This window comes from Stegodyphus dumicola, chromosome 8 (genome assembly GCF_044657685.1).
Source record: "Stegodyphus dumicola isolate Sdum_Otavi_A_Nest chromosome 8, ASM4465768v1".
NCBI classification, from domain to species: Eukaryota; Metazoa; Arthropoda; class Arachnida; order Araneae; family Eresidae; genus Stegodyphus; species Stegodyphus dumicola.
Window position 1 is genome coordinate 85,121,526 of NC_140775.1, and position 26,550 is coordinate 85,148,075.

At 30.9% G+C, this 26,550-nt stretch overlaps 1 protein-coding gene across 7 annotated transcripts in view; it reads left to right on the plus strand.

Moving 5' to 3' along the window:
- LOC118193314 (uncharacterized) overlaps nucleotides 1-26,550 on the plus strand; it is a 277,544-nt gene that overhangs the window by 118,843 nt on the left and 132,151 nt on the right. For 4 of the 7 annotated variants that reach the window (XM_085822060.1, XM_085822063.1, XM_085822064.1 and 1 more), the window contains exon 3: nucleotides 25,389-25,471. The gene's annotated coding sequence lies outside the window, so the exon portion shown is untranslated. Of the gene's footprint in view, nucleotides 1-10,092; nucleotides 10,532-25,388; nucleotides 25,472-26,550 lie in introns of those variants that run through there. The other 3 variants (XM_085822062.1, XM_085822065.1, XM_085822066.1) reach the window with 1 other exon arrangement.

Sequence of the window (26,550 nt, forward strand, 5' to 3'; positions counted from 1 at the left end):
TCCTTATACAATTTATATTTACTTACTTATGTAATATTATTTGATTACTTATGTAATATTATTTGATACATCTGTTTTCTAAGAAAGTATACAAAGATCCCAACGGCGAATTTTCAAGGAACTGTGTAAACGCATATCAAAACGTCTAATAAATTCTACAGCCAGTTAAACAGAGTCGTCAACGTATATTTTGTTTCTTAGAAACATTTATTTAGATCCTCATCAATTAAGAATTTTTTTGCTATTAAAAATACTTTTTCTCGGGCTAATTAGTCAGCAATTTACTGTATTAAAAAATCCTATTTCTCAGAACCATATCTATTTATGGTCCTTTTTATAATCACTTTTCTAAACAACATATTAAATTTTCATGACTACAATAAATTTAAAAAGAAATCAGAAATTTATTTCCGTCTAATGTAAGATTTCAAATCATCATTTCGAGAAAATTACATTTATACATTGGAATTTTTCTTTAATATCGACGCCACTCTAGTTTTAAAATGATGTAATTTTAGCATTGTTATAGTTGCATTTATATTGTTTTTTATTTACCAAACTTAATCAGTCTTTAACATTTAATTCTGTGAAGCTGCACTAACTAGCTAGCGAAACTGGACATTTAAGTTAAACATTAAGTTAAATTTTTCTGAAATACGGATAAAATTATTTGAAAACTATTGCACAAATTTAAAGTTTTAATCAGTCTTAATAATTACTTTAAAATGTTACAAAATGTGAAAACAAAGGGGGAGGCAGTTACGGATAATTTTAGGATTCGTTAAATAAATAATAAAATAATTCAGTTAAAAAGTTAATAAAATAATCTGAATACCTAAAATTTTGAAAAAATTTTAAATATATAAAGAATCGAGTGTTCAGTTTAATATACGTTTGAAATTAAAATATAAATGCTGACACATCATATTTTTTACTTTCTTTATTAATATCGTGTTTTCAGTTATGTTTCTTGCTTATACGCTGAACTTATTCCTGCTTACATTTTACAAAAAAGGGAGAGATTCTATTTTTTTAAGAAATGGGTGAATATCAGCATCATGTATCTATCTGTATCTTTTTCATTGAAGAAGATATGTGTAACATAAATTCTCACTTCATTTTGTTCATGTAAAATTTCAAAGCAAAATCAGAATTTTAAAATATTAAACAAAAAATGTATTGAAAAAAGGAGAAAAAATCGCGTATATTTCCCGCATCTCCAGGAAATAGGCGAATTTTGATATTCGCATTCGAATAGGAGAGCAGAGCCATACAGTAAGTCACATGAGGGCTAAATGTGAAATCAAATGTTTTTATCAAGCTTTTAAAAGTGAAACCGAATGAAACATACATAATATAAGAAAAGAAACTAGTAGACTTCATGTAGTTATATCTGACCTTCACTGTAATAGTCTAATGAAGTCCTTGCACAAAGTAGAATAAAAGCATTCTCACCTTGCATAAGAGTTCTTTTGCGAATAGTTACAAGAACAGTTCTTTGCTTGAGTAACTGCAAATAAATGAAGTCAGTGTCTTTCAAACGGGATTAAAGTCAAAACCTACTTCGGTAATACTTAAAGAAACTTAAAGTAATAATAAAAAATTAAACTAACGGTTTCCTAAAATTCAAGGCTATGAAGAAAGAAGAGTAAAAAGAAATTCAGATGTTGCAATAAAAGTTATAAATATGAATTGAATCATAAAGAGATTTTATGCATGATATTGTTACGTTTTTCTTTTCTGACACCAGTTGTTGCGTTTTTCCTCTGTTACGTTATCTTCTTCCTTCACGTTCGTACGGGGTTCGTGAAGATTTGGAGTGAATAATGACAATACTGTTTGATGAAGTATCGAACCACACTTTATTGGCCATTATTGTCAGGACACTTCCAAAACACGTTTTTACAGTCGTCGATGCACTATTATAAACACGCTGACACGATCAGCGACACAGCCTCCAGGTTATCAGGCTATCACGGTGGAGAAAGCTTCACGGCAAAGCACTAGATTACAACTCCCAACTCTGCTGGGTGGTTCTCGGAACTCCATGTACTTTCGAGACTCACCATGCTACAACTCGCGATGCACTCGACGACACACAGAACACAGCTCCCGACTCTTCGATTCAGTCGTTCCCGGAGCTCAACACGCTCTCTCGACGATTCATTAACCGCGATACACTACGAGACTCTTTCGGTGCACTCGACGACCCACTCGGCAGTCGCTTTCCGGCTGCCAACTCGATCGACTCCGCAAGGATTGACTCGCTAGACGAGACACCAAATCGATACTAACTGACTCTCCGCGTACCTCAGGGTTTATATAGTAGCTTTCGGCTTGTGTTCGAGAACATTCTGGGCTAAACCGGTAAGAATTCGTTCCAGAAGGTTCTCCATCCATCCATAACATATCACCAAATGTCGCCAAAGCCCTGCCTTATCTTGACAACCCTGCCTTATCTTCCCATTTTATGGCAACCCTAAAACTGCTTTGCGGGAAAACTATCTCGTCGCGCCTGGACATTTCGTAACAATATCTTTTTCTACAAGTCTGTAATTCCATTTTAATGCTATATGCTGCCGGTCAAAATCTGGTAACTGAGGGAGTAAATCATATAATACCGGTAGTTTATTTTAAGTTAGATATCTAACTTCCAAGCTCGCTGGTTAGACGATGGGCTTTCTACAGTTTGCTAACGTGTACGAGAATTTGAGCCATTTTCATTAAAAAAGTCCTAAACAACAGCTGCGTTGTTAAATCAGGCAGCCATCCTGATTTCCTGATCACTTTAACGATGTAAATTAGCTGAAATATTCAACCACGTTATAAAATAAGGCTCTCACAAAAGTTTTTATATTTCTCTTTTAAAAGAGAATCATGTTTTTCTTCAAACCCTTTGCAATCGTGAATTATGATTTTAAATATAACTGAGATTAGGCATTGAAAATTTAAATTTTTGGTTTAAGATTTCGGTTTTCGAATATCTGTGGTTATGCTTCGTTTACGATTTAATTTTATCATGAGTATGAATTACTAATATAAAAATCGTGCTTTTATACTTTTTTTTTTTGCTTTTTATAGAAAGTTTTCTTACCGCTGCCAAAGTGGTCTTAATAACAAAGAAAAGCTCTGTATCTTTTACTCGAACATTTATTTTTAATCTGAGTCATAATAAAATGTATTATTTTAGCATATTTTGCTTTAGTTAACAATGCGACCATGGCATGTCTTAAATGTCACAGAAAAAGTGAATAAAATTTCAACATTTTTGTTTTGTTTATTTAGTACTCAGTTTGGGAAATTTATTCAGAGAATTGCCTCAAATCTTGTAAATTGTGAACTGCATAGATTTTGAATTTTATTCATATGATTTTCACTACTGTAAAACAATTTAAATTTTACATTTAGTAGTTTTTTATAGTAAGATATTAGCAAGCATTAGCAACTAGATTTATATAATGCAATAAAATATTTTCATTAAAAAATAAAAACATTTTAAAGGGAATAAAACCTATGAAAATGGTTTATTTATATTCGGCGAAAGTTTTTTAAATTCAAAATTTTCGTAAAAGTGCAGTTCGTCAATTAAAATTTCGCTTCGTAAGGAACATGCATTTTTCTTTATACCATTTTGTATACGATAACAAACGGGAAAAGAATATGAGCTTTCTTATCATAGCTTTAAAATAAATTCGTGAAACGGATGAAACATAATAAACAATGAAACTGCATTGTATTCATATTAAGCAAACAATATTTTTATTTAATTTCCAGTAATGTTGCCTAATTATGGTGATCTAATAATGTTTATATTTCAAACAAATGCTTATATTTTTGTTTCCAGTTGCACATGCAAACTCAGCTTCGTTATTAAAGTTTAATGTCAAAATATGATTTAAATTAAATCATTTCCACATCATGCAAGGTCCTTCGATTTCCACTCGTTGCCCGATTAATGAGGAATTAAAGAATTCTGTTGCGAAATCGCAGACAACTGCAATTGAATGTCTTGTCATTGGTTAACGATTCTGGCATTTTTCACCCCATTGACGAATAGGGTTAATTGTTAAAATTTTGGCTACTAATATAAAAAAAAAATCGAAACCTTGAAAACAATTTTTTTAAATCACACTTAGAATTATTTTACAAAAAGTATTTTGAATGTTTGAAGATCTTGTATTTTATTTTAATATCAAATTATTTACAGTGCTCATCGCTAACTTTCCAAAATACGGTTTCTATCTAGGCCAAGCAGAATTAAACCTACTGTACATTTAAAAAAAATTTTTTTTTTCCTAATAACATAAAAAAAAGGATGCAACTCAATATGTATTTTAAAAAAGGAATTAAATTAGTTTAAATGAAAGTAATATACGTAATAGTATTGTTATCTTTTTCATAAAATCATTATTATAAAATATAAATACTTTAAATGAAATAATAAAGTGGGCAAATATAAAATAATACAGGTGGTTTGGTTTTGGCAAAGAACAGGAGGACTATCTGCCAAGGAAAGAAAGGATGGCCTTTGTGGAGGACTTTCTAAGAGAAACTGGCTCGTATCCACATTACACATTGTGAAAACTACGAAGACGCCCATGCAGCCAATCCGTTCGCCTGGAATCGAACTCATGTTGAACTATGACTGCTTAACAACTGAACTCCTGTTAGCTTAATCTAAGTGGAATGATTATTATTTTTGATTTATTCGGGACTATTCATGTTTTATAAAAAAAAAAATTTCGCATCAAACAAGAGCTTCAATGGTCTGTTTCGGCGAAACGAGTAATGGTATTTAGCCTAGTTCGTACAATCAGTCATTTTTCCCTTGAAAAGCCTGGCAGAGGGTACAAGTGGGTTAAATTACCATTTTCCGCTTTGTAATTATTGTATTTTTGTATTTTAGTAATTTATGTTTTCATTATAATTTTTGCATTTTATGTTTTGGTATATTTTTTACGTCAATCTATTTTTTATGTGTATTAACTTTTCATATATATTTTTTCCGTCAATCTATTTTTTATATGTATTAACTTTTCACATATCACAACGGTCAGATATATTTTCGTGCATTCTCATGTCTTCCAACATTAATTTTAACGGTTTTTTTCGCGTGTTTACAGTTTTTTTCCTGTTTTTCCAGATAAGTTTTTTTAAAAAATTCTTCTTAGTTCATATTTTAGTAATACAGCGTTGAACTATTTCGTGGAGCTACAGCTCCTGGTAACTTTTTAGCAAGATCGCTGAAACGTTTCTACCTACTATTATTTCGTATCTTTTTGCAGCATTATGCGCAAAACTTTTTTTGAGACCAAATAGGTCTTACGTCTCATTACTAGTTAGCTTTACAATTTCTATTTCAATTATATATATATATATATATATATGTATGTATGTGTGTGTGTAAAATATAAAAAATACGATGGCTTTGCTCTATGCGAACACGCAACTTTTATTTATTTCTACGCAATCTAATTAACTTTCTGCAATTCAGGATCTTTCCCCTAGGCCAGTACATTTTAGAATTTGCTAGCCTTTTGCGTAACCGCTACTATAAATACTGAGTACGCGCCATTTTTCAGTCAGATTGCTTCCTAATCTCGCTGCTACGAAACGCTGCGCTGCCCTGTCCATCTTTTCTTCCTTTGTTAAAATTAGTTATGACGCATAAAGTTTAAATTCAATCATACTTAGTTAAAGCACTATGGATATGTAATTTAGAGAGTGTCATCTAAAAGGAAAATGATCTGGTAATTGGAGTAAATAAAAATGTGCGATTGAAAACTAAATCAATTTGTGCCGTCTTTGGATATCCTCCTTACCACTCTGCATAAAGCCATGCCTGAACTTTGATGCCGAGATTCGTTACGACTGCCAAAATATCACACACATATATATATATAATGTAAGAAAGGAGAACAAACTATATATATATATATTCTGGAAAGTTGTTTCATAAGAATAACTAGAATTTAATTAAATAAATACAAATTTAATTAAATAATTCTTTGCGCCATTGCTGCAAGGAATGAAATTTAAATTTAAATTTTAACAAACACGTATAAAAGTAAAAAAGCAAAATTAATGCCAAAATTAAAGCCAAAATAATTTTTTAAAAAAATATTTTAAAAAAATGTGCAAACATATAAAAGATTTAATTCTCGAACTAATCTACAATATCATTTAAATTCAGATTGTTTTGTATCTACAGTATAGTATCATTTAAATTCAGATTCCAATCTACAGTATCATTTAAATTCAGATTCATGGATTATTTTTGCACTTGATTTGCTTATACTTCTGAATTTAAATGATATTGTAGATTAGTTCGAGAATTAAATCTTTTATATGGTTGCACATTTTTTTAAAAATTATTTTGGCTTTAATTTTGGCATTAATTTTGCTTTTTTACTTTTATACGTGTTTGTTAAAATTTAAATTTAAATTTGTTTAAATTGATATTCTGGAAAGCATATTCTGAAGTATCAAATATTTCTATATAGATTAAAATATTTTTGATACACTAATGGGAATACTTTTTTAATGGTTAATGCGTTTCGTTTTCCAGTATGTAGTTGAATTAATTAATTAATTAGAATTTAGAGGCAGTTAGTTTTCAAATTAAGATAAGTATGATTGTGAATTTTTTAAACATCAGAAATTACATAATATTTTGCGAATGAAATTACAAATGCAACTTCTATATTTTTGATTTTTTATTTATTACGACTCACTTAATTAGTTATTAATTAAAAAAGAAATTTTTAGTTAACCGAAAAAAAAATGATGCACACCTGTTATTTTTAGCTGGAAAAAAAACTGCATCTTTTAGACAGAAATTCCTGAATGCAATGAATAAGCCGTTTTCCGTGCATTAATTAAATCCAATTAACGCAAAAAAATTATTATTTTTTTCTTGGGCTTTTTAAAAATAAGTGAAGCAGATTATATCGGCTATGTTTGCCTTCTAATAAAATATTGATTTATACTTCCAAAATGTAACCTTTCTGCATGGCCATGAAACTTACCTGTTATGGGCATAACGAGATTTCATCCCCCTTTGTGGTTCCCATGCATTCCTATGGAAAGTAGGTATTTCATTAGAGATGCCAGAAAATGTGTAATTTTTTTTTTTTTTTTTTTTTTTTTTTCATAGGTTCTTTAGGATTTTGGTTTTGCTTTGAGATTTTACATCACCAAAATTAGGTGCAAATTTCTATTGTTATTGCTGCATGTATAAAGTACGTTGTGCAGAGCTTAAGCTCATCTTTCATAAGAACGCACATTTGTTCAAATTTAGAAATTTCTGAAAGAAAGCAAAAATTAAAAGTGCACACTAAGAGTTTTGTAAGAAAATTGAATTAGAAAACTCAGCTGTTCGGAAAACAGGTTTGGAAGTTTCCAGTATTTCTTTTCTTTCTAATTTCACGACTGCAGTTTCGTTTTACAAAAAAGGACCATCGATTCAAACACTAGAAATAATTTGTCAAAACTGTGGGTAAAAATCTTCGTTCTTTTACTTCGTTCATAAAGTAAAAGAACTATTGCTATTTTGTTTGATTGTTTGCTATTCCGCACCAGCGTCCATACCTGAAAGTTTTACTATTTTCTGCGATGTGTTGTTTCATTGAATATAGTGTATTTGTTATCGAAGAATGATATTCTGTAAATGTGGATATGAATGGTTCCTAGAAAGGTTACTTTTAACATAAAAGTAAATCAATAATTTATGAAATTTATTTTTGTGAATCAGAATATTTTAATGTATTTTAGCCTGCATTAATATGTATTTTGCAACATCTTCCCTGACTGAACTGATTTGACGACTAACCACACTTGCTTATTAAGCGTAAAATCTGGGCAAGCTAGTCAGTAAGCTTTGTACTTTTTTATTATTACAGTCGTCAGTATTCAAATGGCGTCCATGTCTCATGTTAATAGACTGGGCCAAAGCGGTAACCTTATTCAGAACTCTTCTCGTGACGGGTGGTCTATAAGTGACTGGTTAACTGTGGTTACCACTTTGATGAAGTCGATTACCAAGAGTGTTCTTGGCATTGCAGTAATAAGGAAGACCTATAAGCGTTTGCGAATGGAAAATTAAAATAATTTTGTAATATCTAGAAGGAGACAGATATTATTAAAAGCAGTGCAGTTCAAGTATTCTGTATGATCTTTCAGATACGATTTTTCAAACCACAAGTGAAGGCTTGAATACTGCAACTACTCTAAAAGTTCCACATATAAGATATCCTTAGTATGAAGTCAAAGACCTGAATGTTATTGTGGCATTAAAATTTTACATGCAAGTTATGTATCCTCAATATTAAATATGTTTTTTGCAATTTTTGCTAATATCCATGAGTAGGCGATTATAAACAATGGTAACTCGTGTCCTTGAGAATGGACTCACTGCATGGGCGGTTTTCGTGAACCTGAACATAAGCCAATTTTTTTTAGAAAATTCTCCATGAAGGTATCCCTACTTTCGGCAGACAACCTCAGATGCTTTACCATAATTTGTGAAACAAGCAAACATATTCATGCATCCTTGAAACAGATTGCTGTATCATTTATGTGGCCCTTTGGTTAATCTAGTGAGCTGAATGATAGAAGACAAGAAGAACGACGTCGCCTTGAAAGAAAAATGGCAAAAATTACTACGATTAAGTAAATTGAAGCAGTTCGTTATCTATTGAAAGCTGAAATCGTTCACTGCTGCCATTACAATGTAATAACTCAGTTTGATAGCAATGAGTTCGCGTAAATTTAGAACACTTTGGAAGTTCGCATTTAACCGAGTTATAACGAAGTATCGTAATTATTAGTGTCTGATTTACGCAAGAGCACTTTTCCCAGACCCCATTTATTTATTTGTAAGGGACCACTAGAACTTCTATAGTATATAAAGCATGTCAAATTTCACGAACTTTTTTAGGTCTGGGTTTTATAAAATTAGAAAAAAAAATTAAGAATTCGTAAGATAATTCTTTTTTTTTTCCCAGATTCTTTCAGAGATAAAGTAAACAGCTAGCTGTTGTATGCTCTTATTAGTTAATAAGTACTTAGTAGGCTTAATTACTTAGTAGGCTTAATTAGTTAACCTAACCTAATTTTTTAGAAAAAGTATGATTTCTGTTGTTCTGGGAATAATTTCTTCTGGTTTGGGAAACACCTAGTTGACTTTTTTCTTGCACTTTTATTGGGAAATTTTTGGGATTTTACTGGTTTTGCATTTCATGCCATTGTGGGTTTCATGTCTTAGTAGATTTCTTACTATTCTGTCTATAATTGATTAATCTCCATTTAAAATGTATAAACTTGCATTTCATAGAGCACATAATAAATTGAAACCATGAAAACAAAATATTAAAAAAAAGTATAAAATAAGGTGAAGATTTTTAAATAATTTTATTAAATTAAAAACTGATGAATTGCTAGGTTATTTTACGAAATACTTTGCACAATTCTTGTCAATAATATCTGCTGCGTTGAAAAAAAAAATAGGAGAGAAGTTCAATCAGAAGTTTTTATCTCGAACCTCCGGTTTTGTGAATCTCTTGTAATTATAGCGTTTCTTTTAAAATCTAGGCGTTTAAGAAGTTTAATAAAAGAGTCTGAAAAGGAAAAGGCTGCCTTTTACTGAATCAGCGTTAATTGAATAGCGTTAAATGATTCTTCACAGTGTTTTTTTTTTATTTGCATTTTATTCATGCTTGGATCATGGCGTAATATGATCAATTATTTTATTTTTAAAAATGTAATTAAAAATAATCATATATTGCATGTGTTAAAATGTCTGCTGCATGTTGCATCTTGCTGGAAAACTTTTAATGTCTTCACACACTGAAGCCTTTTTGCGTAACCGAGTGTTTCTATTCGCGTGGTGAACGGTTAAACGGGTACGTGACAATGTTGCAAAACAGATTATGACTTATTCTGAGCACTGTGCCTCATGACCCTTAGTGTTTCTTCCCTCCCCTTCCCACAGAGTGTAGTGTTTTTATTCTCTTTTCCCCTTCCTTTACCTGCTAGGCGTTTCTTTCTTGTTCAGCCGATTTCCGCGCCTTGAGCCACTGGAGCGTTGTCAGTATCGCTTCCAATAATGTTGTTATGCGTTCCCAATGACATTATCTCTATCAGGTTACATGTTTATACATAAAGAGTCTCTCTTGGCAAGGAGCTATCTGTTATGTAGTTATGGATTAGTATTATCGAATCATAAAACGCGCAAACTTAATTATTTCATTAATAAGTTGACGTCTTTTGCTTACTTTATCTTTAGAGAAGTGAATTATGAATTAGGATTTATCTATCTGTTCAATTATGCATGTCCGGAGGCTCTTAGGATCTGCAACTAGTTTGAAGAAAAGGTGTATCTAAGAATCACTGCAACGGTGTAAGTAATATAAATTAGCTTAGACTGAAAACTATGCATAAAAAATTCAGTAATAAAATTGCTGAGGATGTGTGGGAGAAGTTATGATGAATGATTCTGTCGTACAACCTATTACATCTTAGCAAATCTGAAGTAAGTTTGTTTTCTTATATGTTTACTGTATATTCATAATTTATGTAGGCAGTATTGTTTTTGATGCCGAAATTTGATTTTAGTATTATCATGTAAGCAATTATATCGCGGCACCATGCCAAAACCACGAAACTTTTTCTGCCCAGTTTTCACTTATATGCCTTTTTTAGATTTAAAAACGCAAGCTGCATATAAAAACTTATTTATTTATTTCTTAGAAGTCATACCTCTTTTTTTCTTTTTTTTTTCCCAAAATGAAACTTATGAAAATCACAGTTTTACAAATTCGGGATTTGAACATATTTATTGTTTTGACGTGGTGCTGACAATATATTATTAGCATTATGTTTAAATTAATATTTGAGGAAAAGTTTTTATTTAGGGTCCAATTTTTTGATAAATTGAAAAATGTGCAAGTTTTCACATTTGAGAGCGAGTTAATTCTGAGTTTCTAAGCTTAAACGTGTACTGGCTTATATTTTTCATTGAAAACATTTATAAATTTTTTTGAAAAATTATTTGTTTACAAATGTTATTTAATACATTATTTGTTTCGATTTCTGGACGACTTCTCATATAAGAGCTGTAAGGATTTAATTTATTCTAGCCAATTATTTTTAGTTTTCTTTCCTTTCCCTCCCGATTTCAGTTTCTTGCCGGAATGTAAATTTTGCTAAGACGCAAGTATTCGAATTTAAAGGTGTTTCAGAAGCAGTATTTAAGCTGTGTGTCAAGAGTTCAAGAAGGGTAGTAGCGGACATAGTTCTGAGCTTATGTTTGAAATTAGCTTTCTAGCCGGTGTTAGACACCTTTTTTATACTTTTAGACCACCTTCAGTTTATACTGGTATTCCTCTGCTCGGCTTTGCTGTGTGCAGCCGATTTAGCGTTAGTTGAGCTAAGGTGCTAGTCATTAGATATCTTAATTTACTAGTAATTTGTTACATTCTACAAGTGGTGGTGATTTGTGAGCACGAAATACTGCATCTATTTTAATTTAGTTTAAATAATAGAGTTATTTAAACCTTTCTTCTGCATTCTTTATTCTATAAGACATAGCAAGAATTTTCTACTTCGTTTTTCGACGTAGAGTCCAAGTTGTGTGCTTCCTAGGGATATGTAGATTCTATAGAGATTGATATGTTTTTTTGCAAAATATGTTTAAAGTATTCTAAATATAATACTTTAGGGTGAAATATATCCTTATCTTTTATCTTTTATCTTTTTCTACCTTAAAAAGGTTATCTTAATATGTATTTTAAGTTTTTGACCATGAATAGAATAGACTTCGATTAAGCGGAGTACCATGGTTAACCCTAAATAACGGTGAATCCAACAACACTGGAATTTCATAGCAATTGCAGTTTTTAATTAATTGATAGTAATATAAATAGTTAATAATAGTGATTTTAAAAAAGCCAAATTCAAACATTAACACAGTCCGAATAATTTGTTAAGTACACCAAAACGTTTTTCTAATCACTGAATGACGAAAGGATGCGTGTATTAATTGCTAGCGTTAAAGCAATACAGACTATCATGAGCTGGAGACTTAAAGAGTGTTCAATAATATGCCATTCTAAACAGGCATTAAATAACCGATTATGTAAACGCAGTTTGATTAATCACTGAATGGAAAATTGAAGCACGTGTATGTTAAAAAAATAATTTAACCTCCTTCCCCCCCCCCCCCGCAAAAAAAGTGTTCAAAATTAAATGAAAAGCTGTTGCTGATTTTCCATAAGAATTTCGCAAGTGTGTGTAATAGAGATTATGAAATATTGTTATCTGTAATTCTAGAAGTTGAAGAATTTCAAAACATCTTAAGTATTAAATCTAATTTTTGTACAAAATTAGTATCTAACACATTAGTTCTGTGTGATTTTGAAACATGAAAGAGAACATTCACTTTTATATACTTTAGGTACAATCAAAGAATGCATGTTCCTTCTATTGCATAAAACTATATTTTTAAACAGAACTTCATCTTTAAAATAATTGATTTGCTAATACTAATATTTCCTTGTATAGCACATAGTAGTATATTACCTGTTATGTATGATATAACGAATATGTTAATTAGTAAACTGAATCTCTTTCATACTCATTAAAATACATCAACTTCAGTAAGTAATTCAGTACTCCTGTTTCTTTTGAATACGTTTAAACGCGCATTTCATAATTTTAATTCACTTTCTCCAGATTTAGTCGATAGATGGCACTGCAGTTGCTATCTTCTTTTCTAACATAATGTATTTCACTTCATGAAAATATCGCATTTCCCGCAAAACGTCGCATACTTTTGCACTTGAAAAAAAGAGGAGGGATATTTGCTGTCTTTCTCTATGGCTGTTTTATATAAAACCAGTGTCAATCTCTGTTTAAATTTTGATTATTTAAAAAAAATTTAGGTTGTCGTAGTTGCTTGTTATTTATGTCATGTTTAATTTATAATGATTTTCCTTAATTTTGGGCAGATAGGATTTCAGTGTTCATAAAAATCAGTAACATTGATTGCCTGTGATATTAAAAATGATCAGTCTTGAAAAATATCACAGGTGCTATCACGAATTTCCTAAACAGGAAAATTCAAAAAAAAAAAAAAAAAAAATACCAAGAAATCCAAACAGAGGGACGAAGTAGTGCGGACCAAGCACTCGCACATCAAGTACTATAACTTCTATGAAACTGCAGTTAGCGATGATTTTGTACTTATTTCGTTGAAATTTTACATTTATTTACTGATTGGATGTAATTAAAGTCTAAGTAAATTATTTAACATTTATCATAATATCAATAATCTTTGTTTTTGTCAATAATAATTTATCATTAAGATACAGTAACATGCCGAACAAATATTAATTAGAAGTCAAACAACAACAATCAGCGTACACAACAAAATACGCTGATTTTTGTTGTTTGACTTCTAAATTAATAATTTATCAGTTCTGGAATTCTATTTTTATTTTATTACGAACATCATTTGTTTTCTAAATTTGTATTATATAAAATGCGAAGTAAATAAAGAAAAAATAAGACTTTGGCGGGGAGAAAGCTTCATGAATATATAAATGTATGAAAAAGTTTAAAATATACTAAAACTGTGTTTATTATTTCTCTTTTACTTATTTCTTTCAACAAAGAAATCTTTAGAAAGCATTAGAATGTAAAGCATTCTTTGTTTCCGTATGCCAGTTTGAGTTTAACAAATTGCAGTACTAATTATTACTGTAGCCAATAATTCAATTATTACTGTAGGTAATAATTATTTTTGTTTTGTTTTGTTAAATAACGGATAGTCAGCCACCCAATGGTGGCTGAATTAATGAAATAATTGAGCGTTGACAATTTTTGTAAGGTTATTTCATGATGTCTGAGCGAACTAACTATATCAATATTTTCGTATTTCTTCTGGGGGGGGCTGTGGCTTAAAACAGTATCCATCAGAATGTCTTCTAGAAAAGTATCTTTGCTCGAAACGTTAGCTATCGAGTCATTATCGTGATGAATTATATCTTGCCTACCTCGTTATGTTTCAGAGTGTGAATCGTTGTGTATCTCAGAATTGTACTAAAGCCCACAAGAGCTCGCTTTAGGTATTTTTCAATTTTGGAAATGAAATCATAATTCTGACTGCAGATCGCGCACAGGAGCTCTGAAAAAGAAGAGTCGTTGCATTTCTTTTATCAAACTAAACCACAGTTCAGCAGAAAATTCTTTTAGTCTCGTAACATTTTTTTTAGAAATATGTAGGTCTTAAAAATAGATGCATGCATGTGTTACCCTGGAAAACACACCCTTAGGCGGAGGTTGAGACTTTTAAGGAAACAAAAGCCTTCACCCACATATCAGAGCCTTATTTTCCAAGATGTGTAATAAATTTATGATAGCCTGTTTGAGAACGGGTAAATTTTTCGTTTTCGAAACCATTAAAAATTTGGTAATTACATGGTTTACATGGTAAAATAAAACCATAGTAGTTCTTCATATCCGCTGATTCAATTTCAGTTATTCGCGATTTGCAATGAAACGGGGAAGGGGAACTATTGTTTATGTTCCTAAATGCCCTCGAATTGACAAGAGGACTAGCATGGTGATAATACTAAGATAGAAGGCTCAAACACATTGGACAAAATTTATACGAAGAAATGTACCTGCAAGCTTTTCGGAATATTTTAACCAAATATGAGGTGAAAATAGTCATTTGCTTGGACAGAACCTTCCGTTTGTTCTCAGTTTACAGATTAACCCTCTGATTGGGGGGATTCCCCCCTTGTCAGATCCTGCTTGACGTCTAGAATTATATCGTCAGGAAATCATGGTGAGAAAGTGTTGTTCGCTTCTCTTTTTATTTTCTTACTTACATTTCTTTGTTAAAATTTTCTTTCATACTTTCGTATTTTTTCTAATATTCTCTCTATTCTCATTAGTGATGCTTTAATCGTTTTATCTTTTTCATTAGTGTGCTTAAAAAATTATCTTTGTTTCTATTATCCCTTGAAATAATATATTATACTTTATACTCAGGGTTGAATTTAGTAGGAACCCGGCTGTGCTATTTCGTAATTTGAGTGAAATCGTAATTCGAGCTGTAATCCCATATAAAACGAGTCTTAGTATTTTATTTTATTATTTAAATTTTAGCATTAATTTAACTAAATTTATTAAATTTATATTTTTTCTCCGCATATTATTGGATTTTAATTACTTTATTACACTAATTTATTTAATATTTTATTTGCTGTTTTATTCATTTATTGTTGTTGTTATGTTTGATTTAGATGGAGCTTCGGCCGTTAGAAATTAAGCCTTTTTTTTTTTTTTTTTTTTTTGAAATTTTAAAGCGATGTAATTTTAGTGAAGTATTGTCATCCCTTTTATTATAAACCATGCATAAGGGAAGTTAAAAGAGAGATTTAGATAAAGAAAATCGCATGCAGCATTAATTATTCTTTCCATCTTGATGATAATTTTTTTCTAATTTCTTTTTTCTTACGCGGTGTTTATTATTGTAAGAATTTTTATATCAATGATCATTTGAGGCATTAAAGTAATTTAGTGCATTCTTGAGACGAGTAGCTAGAAAATGAATCATAAATTGACAATTCAAAGTGATACACAATTTAGGATCTTTTCCATCTCGATTTTAGTATATTATCTGGTTAAATGTAAACAATAATACTTACAATATCTCTTTAACAACTGTTAATACTACACATTTTATTTTTTAGAATGACTTTAAACTAGGAAGAAATTAACATGTAGTATATGTTAATTTTAGAAGTGCTCTGTTCATTAATAGGAAGACTGACACGAATATCTATTTCTCCGTCAGTGAACAAAAGTACTCTATTCATTCCTACCATAAATCGTATTCTGAACAATTTTAGATACCTGTAACTGCTCTAAATCAGGTAAAAAAAAGAATATTATATAGTATTATAATCACTATTATAAATCGCAATAGCAATTTACAAATTCATAGAAATTTATCAATTCGACAAATTATTGATTTGGCTGACAATTTATATTGAAGTAATTTAAGCTTCTGAAATTCTGTTTTCTTTTGCGATCGAAATTTCATAATTTGAAGGTAAAATCATCGAACAGCGAAATTCGATTGTCGTAGACAAAACAAATTTGTCTGAAATTATAAATCTGTCTGTTTTGTCAGCAATTGCAAAATTCAGGCTGAATAATTACGGTGTTTATATTTAATAAATAGTTTAATTTAGGATCCAGTTTAGTATACATAATTTCCAAGACGTGTCATGTAGTGCCGGAAGCAACTTTATTCACGAAGAATAAGGTTTTTCGCGTTTTGTGACAAGAATTAGGAACTAAAATATCAGAAAATTTATTCATAGCATTAAATAAAATAATATGCTCAAGGCATAAACACCTTACGCCGATATATGCTAACTGTAAAATGAAGTATTTATGTAAATTTAATATATGTTTTTCTGTAAAATGGTATGTAATTTATGTACAATATATTTTCTGCATTCAAATTTTTATATTAGAAACCAATATTTAGGGCTGATATTTTCTTCGTATTGCTTGAAGATCGGCAACAATCCGCTATGCTTCATTTATGCTGCAGTAAAATGGAATTTTTTTTTACTAAAATGTACTCGTAAACTTAGTTATTTTTCTAAGATTATTCGACTATCTTAATAGACATCCTCAGATTACATCAAAAGAAAACCTTCCGAAAACACAGACGATAAACCACAAGTGGTAGAAAAATCACACAAAATTAACCAAGTTCATGACCAATTTTATTACGAAGTTCTCCATTTAATTTTATTTCCCCGCTGAACTTCTGCTATTCTAGTTGGTGCTTTCTATTGACAAAGTAGAGATACTGTTTGAAGTAGTACCGTGTAGGGACTGTACATTTACATATTAAAATATTAAAAGTATCTTTCTAAACCATTCTACACTACTACACTACTTCTCTTTCTACTTAGTGATTAAAAAAATCGAAATGAAGTGTTTTTATTAGATTTTAAATTAGAATTAAGTTGAGCATTCAAAGCATAAAATTCGACGACCCCCTTTTTTGAGGGGGGTGCAAATTAAATTTGAAACTTTAATTTTTTAAGGTTATTTGTCGTAAATTAATCGCCAAAATTTATGTGGTGGGAGAAATTTTCTTTGAATAAATTTGATATGACCAGGTGAAATGCTTTAACCTCGAAATAAGATCGATTTCAAAAAAAAAAAAAAAAAAAATGTTGAATTCTTGATAACGAGAGTTACTGATGTGGAGATAATTAAGAAAAAAGGAAAGAATTATTTTTATCATTCAAATTTTTCTTATCTCTATTATTCTACGATAATGATCTGAGTGTATCAAATTTTGAAAATTTGATACACTCAGATCAATTTTTTTAATGATGATTGCATGTCTCACAAACCTTTGTGAAAGAATATTAATATATTTCCGAAAGGCATAATAAAATGCAGATGTATTAAATGAAATAAATACGTTAAAATCATCTAAAACATAATTTTAACCGTTCAGACTGCAGTTATCCGGAACCCCGATTTTACAGCTCACTTGTTCTTTCTGTCGCCAGTAAATTTAAGCTTGTTGCTAATTTGTATACTTACTTTTATTATTAGCCCAAAGGCAATAGCCCAGAAGGGCTATTTAGTCTCAAAACAGAATTTTGTGGCGTATCACTATAAACGGCGAATCACTTTTTAAATTGTTGCCGCCAAATATTATCGCCCTGTATTATAGCTAAAGGAAATAATTAACGTTGGTGTATTTAATTATGGCAAAGCACACGAGGGCTATCTGCCTAAAGGGAGGGATGCCTTTCGTGGAGGACTTTCTAAGGGAAACTGGCTCGTATACACGTTACACATGGGGAAAACCACGAAAACGCCCATGCAGCCAGCCCGTTCGCGGGATTCGAACCTCAGACCAAACTACCAGTGTTCAGCGTCTTTACCGCTCGGCCGCTGGTGGGCCGAAATAATTAACGAAGAATATGTATCAATGTATGTATGTTTTTCGCACTGTAAAGCCACAACGTACCTAGAGGCATCACATTTTGAATAACCCGAACATAGGCACCTGGAAGCCCGAATTTTGAATTTTGAATTTTTTTATTACCTATTTCATAATTTGGTAAAACTTTAACGAATAATTGATTAAAAAACTTAACGATTTCAAAGCAAAGAATGGCAACACTCTACAGAAAAAGCACTTTTATCTCCAACGCGCGAGACTGTCTGTCGGAAATCTAAAGATATGCTGTTTTTAAATATTTTATGATATTGCTATTGTTTTTTTGTTTTGTTTTGTTGCGAAGAACATGATATTTAATAAATAAAGGAAACCCAACAAAACGTTAAAACCTGAAAGCTTTCAGATTTTATATTTCTTTATTTTTATTATTTTATTTTTATCTTTGTAGCATGTAATATAAAAGATAATGTGGTGCAGTAAATAGCCTTATAAAAGTTGTTAAATTAACTTCACTTATTGTATACATTAAAAAAATATTAGTGACTTTGTTCGTAAAACATGTAACCTATAAATGTTAGTGGAAAAGCATCTATGATTGCATATGGGTGTAGTGTTTGTAATATACCTTATGAGTTATTTCTTAGCTGTAACAAGCGCGTTTTTTTTTTTTTTTTTTTTTTTTTTTTTTTTTTTTTTTTCCGAATACAAATTAAACAAACATTAGAATTCTATTTTCTGTGCAAAGTGTTCTTGATTTGTCTTGACAAAATATGTGCAATTACATACTTTTGTAAATTTTTGATTTACATAACGGATTTTTTTCAATACCTTTGAAGGTCGTATTGTTTTCATTACGTGACAAAAGAGAAATGATTTCTATTTTATTTCGTGTGCAAGCAACTTTTAACAATGCATTTAAACAATGCATGAACAATGCATTATATTGTGAAAACAATGCATTTTATTTCGATTAATTAAGGCTTTTTATAATATAATTGCAAAAGTCTCCACGTGACATAATTTATGTGGAATAACATCATGCACACTTCCCTTTGCTACTGCTATTTTGATCAACTCGTTTTTAATATATGTATGATTTAATAATGTGCGATGTTAAACTGGAATTCTGAATACGAAGATCAGATTGTAATTTCTTGAAATTCTTATTTTTAATTTTTATGTTATTTACTTTGTATTTTATTTATTTATTATTTATTTTAATTACAAGTCTTGAGGTGATAGACAGCAAATCTGAAATTTTTTCCGTTTATTTAGGTGTAGATGTGTGTGTATGTTTATTCTTGAAGATAAAATGTAATCTTTTTCTTAAATATAAACCTAAATAAAGTGGAATATTACTTTATCGATTTTATTTAATTTTAGTTCATTCCTAAATAAAATTATTTACTTTGTTTTATTTCAGTTGAAATAGGATTGGCTTTTATGTTTAGGAAAACAGATAAGAATTTTTTAATTTCGTTGGGAAAAAGTGAAGTTTATAATTTGTTTTATAGAAATAAAAATATTTTACATATTCTAGACATCCAATCTCTGTTAAAATACAATAAACGAAAAAAAGACAAACCAATTATCGAGCCTTTTTCAAATATTCAAATAATGGTGACCACATTTAGTTTGGATTAAAATTCTGTTATATAAATATTTTTTTCTTTTTAATTTAAATTTTTAAAAGTTTCTTGAATTATCTCTTAATGCTTAAAAGGCTCTTGTCTATTAAAAATTTTAGTTTAATTTAGTTGTTGTTTATTGATGGTATATTGCTTTATTCCCTTGATAAGTCGATTAATCTGCGATCAATGATAATAGCTACTTTTTAAATACTTAAAATTTACTTTTGGTTTTGGTATTTTTGAGATTAAAGATTATTCTTTGCAGATTTTTTAAATAAGGAGATTGAATATTAAAATACTAATTTAAATTCTGACTAAATTTTTTTCATTCATGGTTTTAAATCGAATTTGTATTCCTTGGAACTGGTATATGGAAAGTTTTCTTATTATAAATTATTATGAATTCTTGGTTTATAACTTTACAGCTTTCTAACCAAAAAAAAATATCTATAAACTGTATTCGATATTCATTCTTTCCTCCCCTTCCCCGCTTTTATTCTCCCTGGCGGAAAAGTAATAGTAAAGTATGGAATTGCCATATATTTCAAGTGTCAAACTCATTTGTTCGCATGCGACGGTGTAATACCTACCGCGGCCATAAATCTCTGTTATTACATATTACGCAAATTCATACACCTGTTCATATACTCTCCAAATGTTCACCTGTCTGACACGTATCTTACAAGTAAGGGTTTTAAATTCTGTAATGATTTTACGAAGATAATATCTATTATTTGCTATTGCATTATTATTTGCTACTGAACTTTTAATCGAATAAGTATTAAACATGAATTTCAGTTTACTGTTATTCTTAGCTAACGAATGCAGTTTTTGCCCAGTTTAGTGTTAGTTTTCAATTTACTTTTCTGCCATTTTTTGAAACGTACTTGAACTGAAAGATACTTTGAAAACAAAGAATCAAACGTGTGTTACATCAATAGAAACGTAAAGGGAAGAAGGATAATTATTAAAGACACTTTTCTTTTTAAAAGTGTTTACCTTTTTCCTTCAAATGTAAAGAGTATTATCGTATCATTAGATATAATTCTGAATAACGTTAATTTATTATAAACCTAGACATAGTAGTATTTTTTATTAATTAATTAATTTTTTATTTTGCTTTTATTTAAAGCTAATTTCAAACGCGTATGTGGTGATAAAAAATTCATGTTTATGACTGTCGTTTCTTTCTAAACGTTTTAACACTCACTGCTGTATAAAGCAGACGATAATGTTATTATTTTAAAAAGTATGAACAAAAATTCAAACGTGTTGCCTTAGTTTAATAACTTCAAATAAATTTTAAGTCCTCGTAAGAAATAAGCATATATACTATATGTATAGCCTTTATCAGTTGAATTCTATTATATTAGTAGCATACGCTATTCTTAAATATATTTCATTTTAGAAAATATATCTTTATTAACCTATGCTAGCCACAGATACATTTTAGAAAACATTAAAATTAAAACATTCGAATTGTAAAACAGTAGAAGTTGTTGAGTCGAAAAGTTTTCATGTAAATGTATATTATTTATTTATTATATAATAAATTATATAAAATAATTATTATGAAATAAATATTGTTTATCTCTTGCTTTATCTCACGAGTATCATTGTTTTATCTTGTGAAATAAAACAACTAGATAAAACAAGTTGAATTCACAAACATAGAAATGAAACTAGTTTCGTTTATAAAAAAAGTTTATACAGTTATCTGGATTGCGAGAGTTATGGAAACTTCATGAAGAAGAAAGTCATGCTATTTTTGTCCTCAAACTAAACTGCTGATCTTCCAAAATGCAGTACCACGAAGGAAACATCCAAACAGCATGAAACTTGCATCATGTGTGTACCGCGATGGAATATGCAAATGATTACGATTTTAGGTCACGCGCACGTCATGAGCGACTGCAGCGCTGCTTACAATCAGTATATAAAAGGAAAATAAGATTGCCCTAAATCAAACTATGTTTATAGTTTCTTCGATTTTACAGTATCATATTGATCATTTTCTGCTGCATTGTATTGCATTTTGTAGTGTATCCAGCTTATGTATTTTCATTTTGTATATCTATCAAATATTGCACCTCATGTTCATCTTGATGGGCATGCATATAACGTGACTACACACCTGCTCATTTCCTGATTTATCTTACGTACCCTACAGAAATCTCTGTCATGAGACCAAGTTTATAGATTCGATGACATATTCTACTATTATCATTAAGAAACTTTGTTTACTTCTTACAGTATTTTTGCCAAGAAATTATGTATTTTTGCAGACCATCGCCTTGGAACCTCTCAACCAACACGATATGTCTTCCTACATCCACGTAACTATTGGTCACGCCCCTCCTCTCTGCTGCCCTGTCCTGCGGACCGACTCTGAAGCACTGAATACCGCTGAAGCGCTCATAGAAGGAATATAAAGAAAGAAAGCATGCAAAGCGCATGCTAATCGCCGCAATAAATTGGAACTTGGAAGCCTTAAATTAGTCATAACTCAATACTGGTCGTTTTGAACCCATTTCTCCTCCGTTTAACGGCAGAGCATCTTAAAGAAGCAAATCCAAAGACAGGTTAAAGCCCACGGTAGCTAAATGCTTGTGCACCACCGCGATTCACGATCTGTTTTGAATGATGCGAATCGTTTTGTCGTGAGATTTTGTATGTGTGCAGCTTCAGCATTCTTGTAGAAAACACGAGCATCATTCGAGCAAGTTTCTAAGTTCGACTAAGGTAGAATCCTTGCATACGAGATTGTGGATTAGCCTACCAGGAAATCAGTCATCGTGTTGAACGTAGCCAAGCATTAGTCACGCGAATATAGAATCGGTAGATGCAAAGGAGGGAACGACTGATGGACATGAGCAATTGCAATCACCTCGTCGCGCAGCTGCACGGAAAGACAGGCATCTTGTGCACATGGCACTAATGGAGCGCACTACCACATCCGCAACCATATCACAAAGAATGCAGTATGTAACACAACAATCGATGTATGCAGTGCGATATCGTTTACAGTACAATGGACTGCCCGCTAGGCTTCAATTGCTTCGCTTACCTTTAGCTTTAAAGCACAACCGTTTGCATGAACGGCGGAGGTGAGCATCCGAATGGCATGCCATTGTGTTTTCGGACGAATCACGCTTCTGACTGCAATTCAACGATGGTCGATTACAGTTTGGAGACACCTTGGAGAGAGACTGCTCGCTCTTGTAGTTATGCATCGTCATACTGGTTCTGCCTCCGATGTACGGTGTGTGGCTGTATTGGATTCCTGTCTGTTACATCCTAATATGTATTATCGGCACTCTTAACCAGCTAACGCTATATCTTTGAGGTTTTTGCAACATTTTCCCCTTCCTTACCTTCAGAGCTTGCTGACGCCCACATTTCAACAGGACAGTGCGTGATCACACGTTGCACGCAATACTCAGTATGGTGTAACATGTAGCATGGTGGAAGCCGTACTGCATGTTACATCGAACATGTCTGGTCAATGATTGGAGAACCCCTAGCTGGGCATGCCACACTCGTGGGTACACCAGATCAACTTTGGCTACATGTAGAGGCAACAACGGCTGCTATTTTCCATCAACTCATCCCAAATCTCTTTCACTCAGTGCCTCGTTATTGAAAAACGTTAGCCGTTATTGAAAAACATGGAGGCAACACTCATTATTCATTACATACTACATACATATTTCATTACATATTATTCGTTACTCATATTCATTACATGGATTAATTACAACACTCATTATTACACTGATTTCTTCCTTTTCCTCACCTCAGAGAAGGCTGCATTTTAAATCAGTCAACATTGGTTCTATGGGTAATCTCTGAAATAAATTTGGCTTGGTATATGCTATCCTTCTTCGTGTTGCATTTTGGATGGCCAGCAGTGTATTTTTATGCTCATTTCATTGTATTATAACTATCTGAATGATATACAATTGACTTTTGAAATACATGGATTTGAACTGTGCGGTTTGGCGTCTTTCATTTTATTATTTATTTATTTGGAAAAAAAAAAAAAACAATGGATAGATTACATGTTCTGTAAATTTCAAGAAAACCTGAGTAGATTCATAAAATATATGCACATAAGGGCCTATTTATTTATTTATTTATTACCATGAACTAAACGCAGTTTGATATAAAATGCTGGAATTCTGTAACATGTTTGTGCACAAATATTTGCAGATTTCATTTGCCGTTACCAGCTATTACTGAAATGTATATAAGCGTAAAGATAAACCATGTAATAAATGTAATATCCACTGTGGAAATTAAAAAAATTCACATTGTACAAATGAAAAAATTCCACAGTCGCTTCCTGCTGCTAATATCGGAACAAATACAAGTGTCCAAAGTATTTGCTTAAAACATACTATATGATAATTGGTTTCTTCCGCTTAAACAAATAATGAGCGTACAAAACGATATCTTTTGGTAAAACATGATCTTCTAGACTTCTTATGTAATTTACATCGTCTTCAGTTACAAAATTTCAAACATCAATTAATCTAAAAAACTGTAACTAACGCAACATTTACATGTCATAATACGTTTGTTTTAACAAAGCCACGCCAGTGGCTTTGTTTCAGAGAAGAGTTATATTTGTAGAAAAGTTCAGTTACTTGACATATTTCCAAGTTTTCAACTGTCATATGTTTGTTAGCCCAGAAGGACTATTAATTTCGTTTTAGCACATTAGGTTGGTTCGTTTTTCAAACTGTCGCCACCAAATATTACAGACCTGTATTATATTTGAACAAATTAAATAATGAAGAATTTGTATAAATGTTTGTATGTTTCTCGCATTGTGATAAAACAACGATACCTAAAGCCATCGAATTTTGAATAACGTAATCCTCCACCGAATATGGGCATCTGGAATCCCTAATTTGGAATTTGAAATTTGTTTTATTATCGAATTCATATTTTGTAAAACTAAAACTAATTTCTGATTAACAAATTCAAGGATTTCAAAGCGAGCAGTGGCTTCGTTATACAGAAAAAACATTTTTATCTCCAGCGAGTGAGACTGTGTATCGGAAATTCTAAAGATGTGCTCAGTTTAAAATTATTTTGCGATATTGCTCTTGAACTGAATTTTATGGTTTAAGTGCAAAGAACGTGATATTTAATAAATAAAAGTAACACACAAAATATTAAAAAAAGTCCCTTTGGACGTAATTTAAAATCAGAAACCTTTCAGATTTTTTTTATTGTTTCTATTTTTGGTTTTATTTTGGTTTTGTCATCTAGGCTTGCTTTTCATAAGGGTTATAAAAAATTTAACTATTTTGGTAATATTTTCCAACTTTTTTATTTATGTTTATGTAGCATCAGTTAGTGTACAATGAAGGGAATTTAAATTTCTTTTCTCCCGTATTCCGAATTATACATATATTCTGTGTGTGTGTGTGTGTGTGTGATTAAATAAATGTAATTCAAACTAGTATCAGACTTAGTGAAAATTATCTGGTTACTGAAATCCTAACTTCTTTATTTGTCACAAGTGTCAACCCGCGCATCTAATTATAAAACGGCGTATTCTCTCACGTTTTGGGAATTTGCTCATGTGTGCCTGACAAAGGACAAAAAAGTAAAACAGACCTCACCGATTTCTCAACGTGCTGTTGCCGATTTCACATTCTGCATAATTTATCGTAAACAATTCTTTAAAATTTTTATTCTTTTTTTTTTTTTTTTTTTTTTTTTTTCAGTTACTGGAAAAGAAGTGAACGTGCCTGTCGAAGGGGGAAGAAAAAAACTACTGCGGCCTCTGCTGCAAGGAGGTTACAGTGAGGTAAGTTGTTTTTCAACATTTCTCGTTCAGCAATATATTTTCATCTTAAGTCTCTAGGGTTGTTCTGAGGGTTAACTTGGCTAGGGAGTGTGGAGAGGGTGAAAAGATGCGCCCTTGGTCCTCTTGTAACCCTTTTCAAGATAACGATTTTATTTCTTTTTTATAATTTTTTTCGAGGAGTATGGAACTAAACATGTCAAGCGGTCTGTATTTCCTACGTGCTATGAAATTAAAGCAGAGCATATCTTGCGACATAATGTCTAAAAAAGGAAATTGTTATGAGAAACTTATTCTTAAAACAATTTTATCTAATGCTGAAACATTAAACCCCCTACACTTGTCAGACAAACGAAGAGACAGATGTTCTGTAACCGCTTAGTTCGTGGTAAACTGTTTGTTGCTTTTAATTGATGGTTAAACAGTAAAAATCTTAATCGAATTTAATTACGGTTCACGAATTAAATCACATTAAATTACGGTTTAATTATTGGTTTTCTGAGAGTTGATAAAATTTATTTGTGTAGTGTATTTGAAAAAAAGAGAAGCTATTAATTATATAGAGTGGCCAGATTTTTTTTTTTTTTTTTTTGTGATACTTGTTTAGGACGGAGCAACTTTGGCAATCTTAAGCATAATACAAATTTGACCCACATTACTTTTTATTTCAAATTGAACTGTTGCACGACTTAGGTAATATTGCTGAATCGTGCGTCAGTTCAATTAATGGATGTAGGGAAATGAAGAATGTTCTTAAATAAAAGACAGCTGTTCGATAAGTAAAATCTTTTAGAATAATCATGATTTTTGAGTATCTTCATCATTTTACACTCATGTCCATAAATTAAGGATAATGCAAAATCTGGCAAAGGAAGAGTTTGAAGCGAAACAAATTTGACTTATTTGTAAAACTTATTTATTAAACAAAAGGTAAAGAGCAAAAAAAGATGCTATATGTTTGATATTATTAAAACAGTTAGCGATTTTTCTCCCTGGAGCAAATTACAAAAAAAAAAACCTATTTACAAAAAACCAATATTACATGGTTGGTATGATTGTTAATACATTGTATGTCTCCCAGA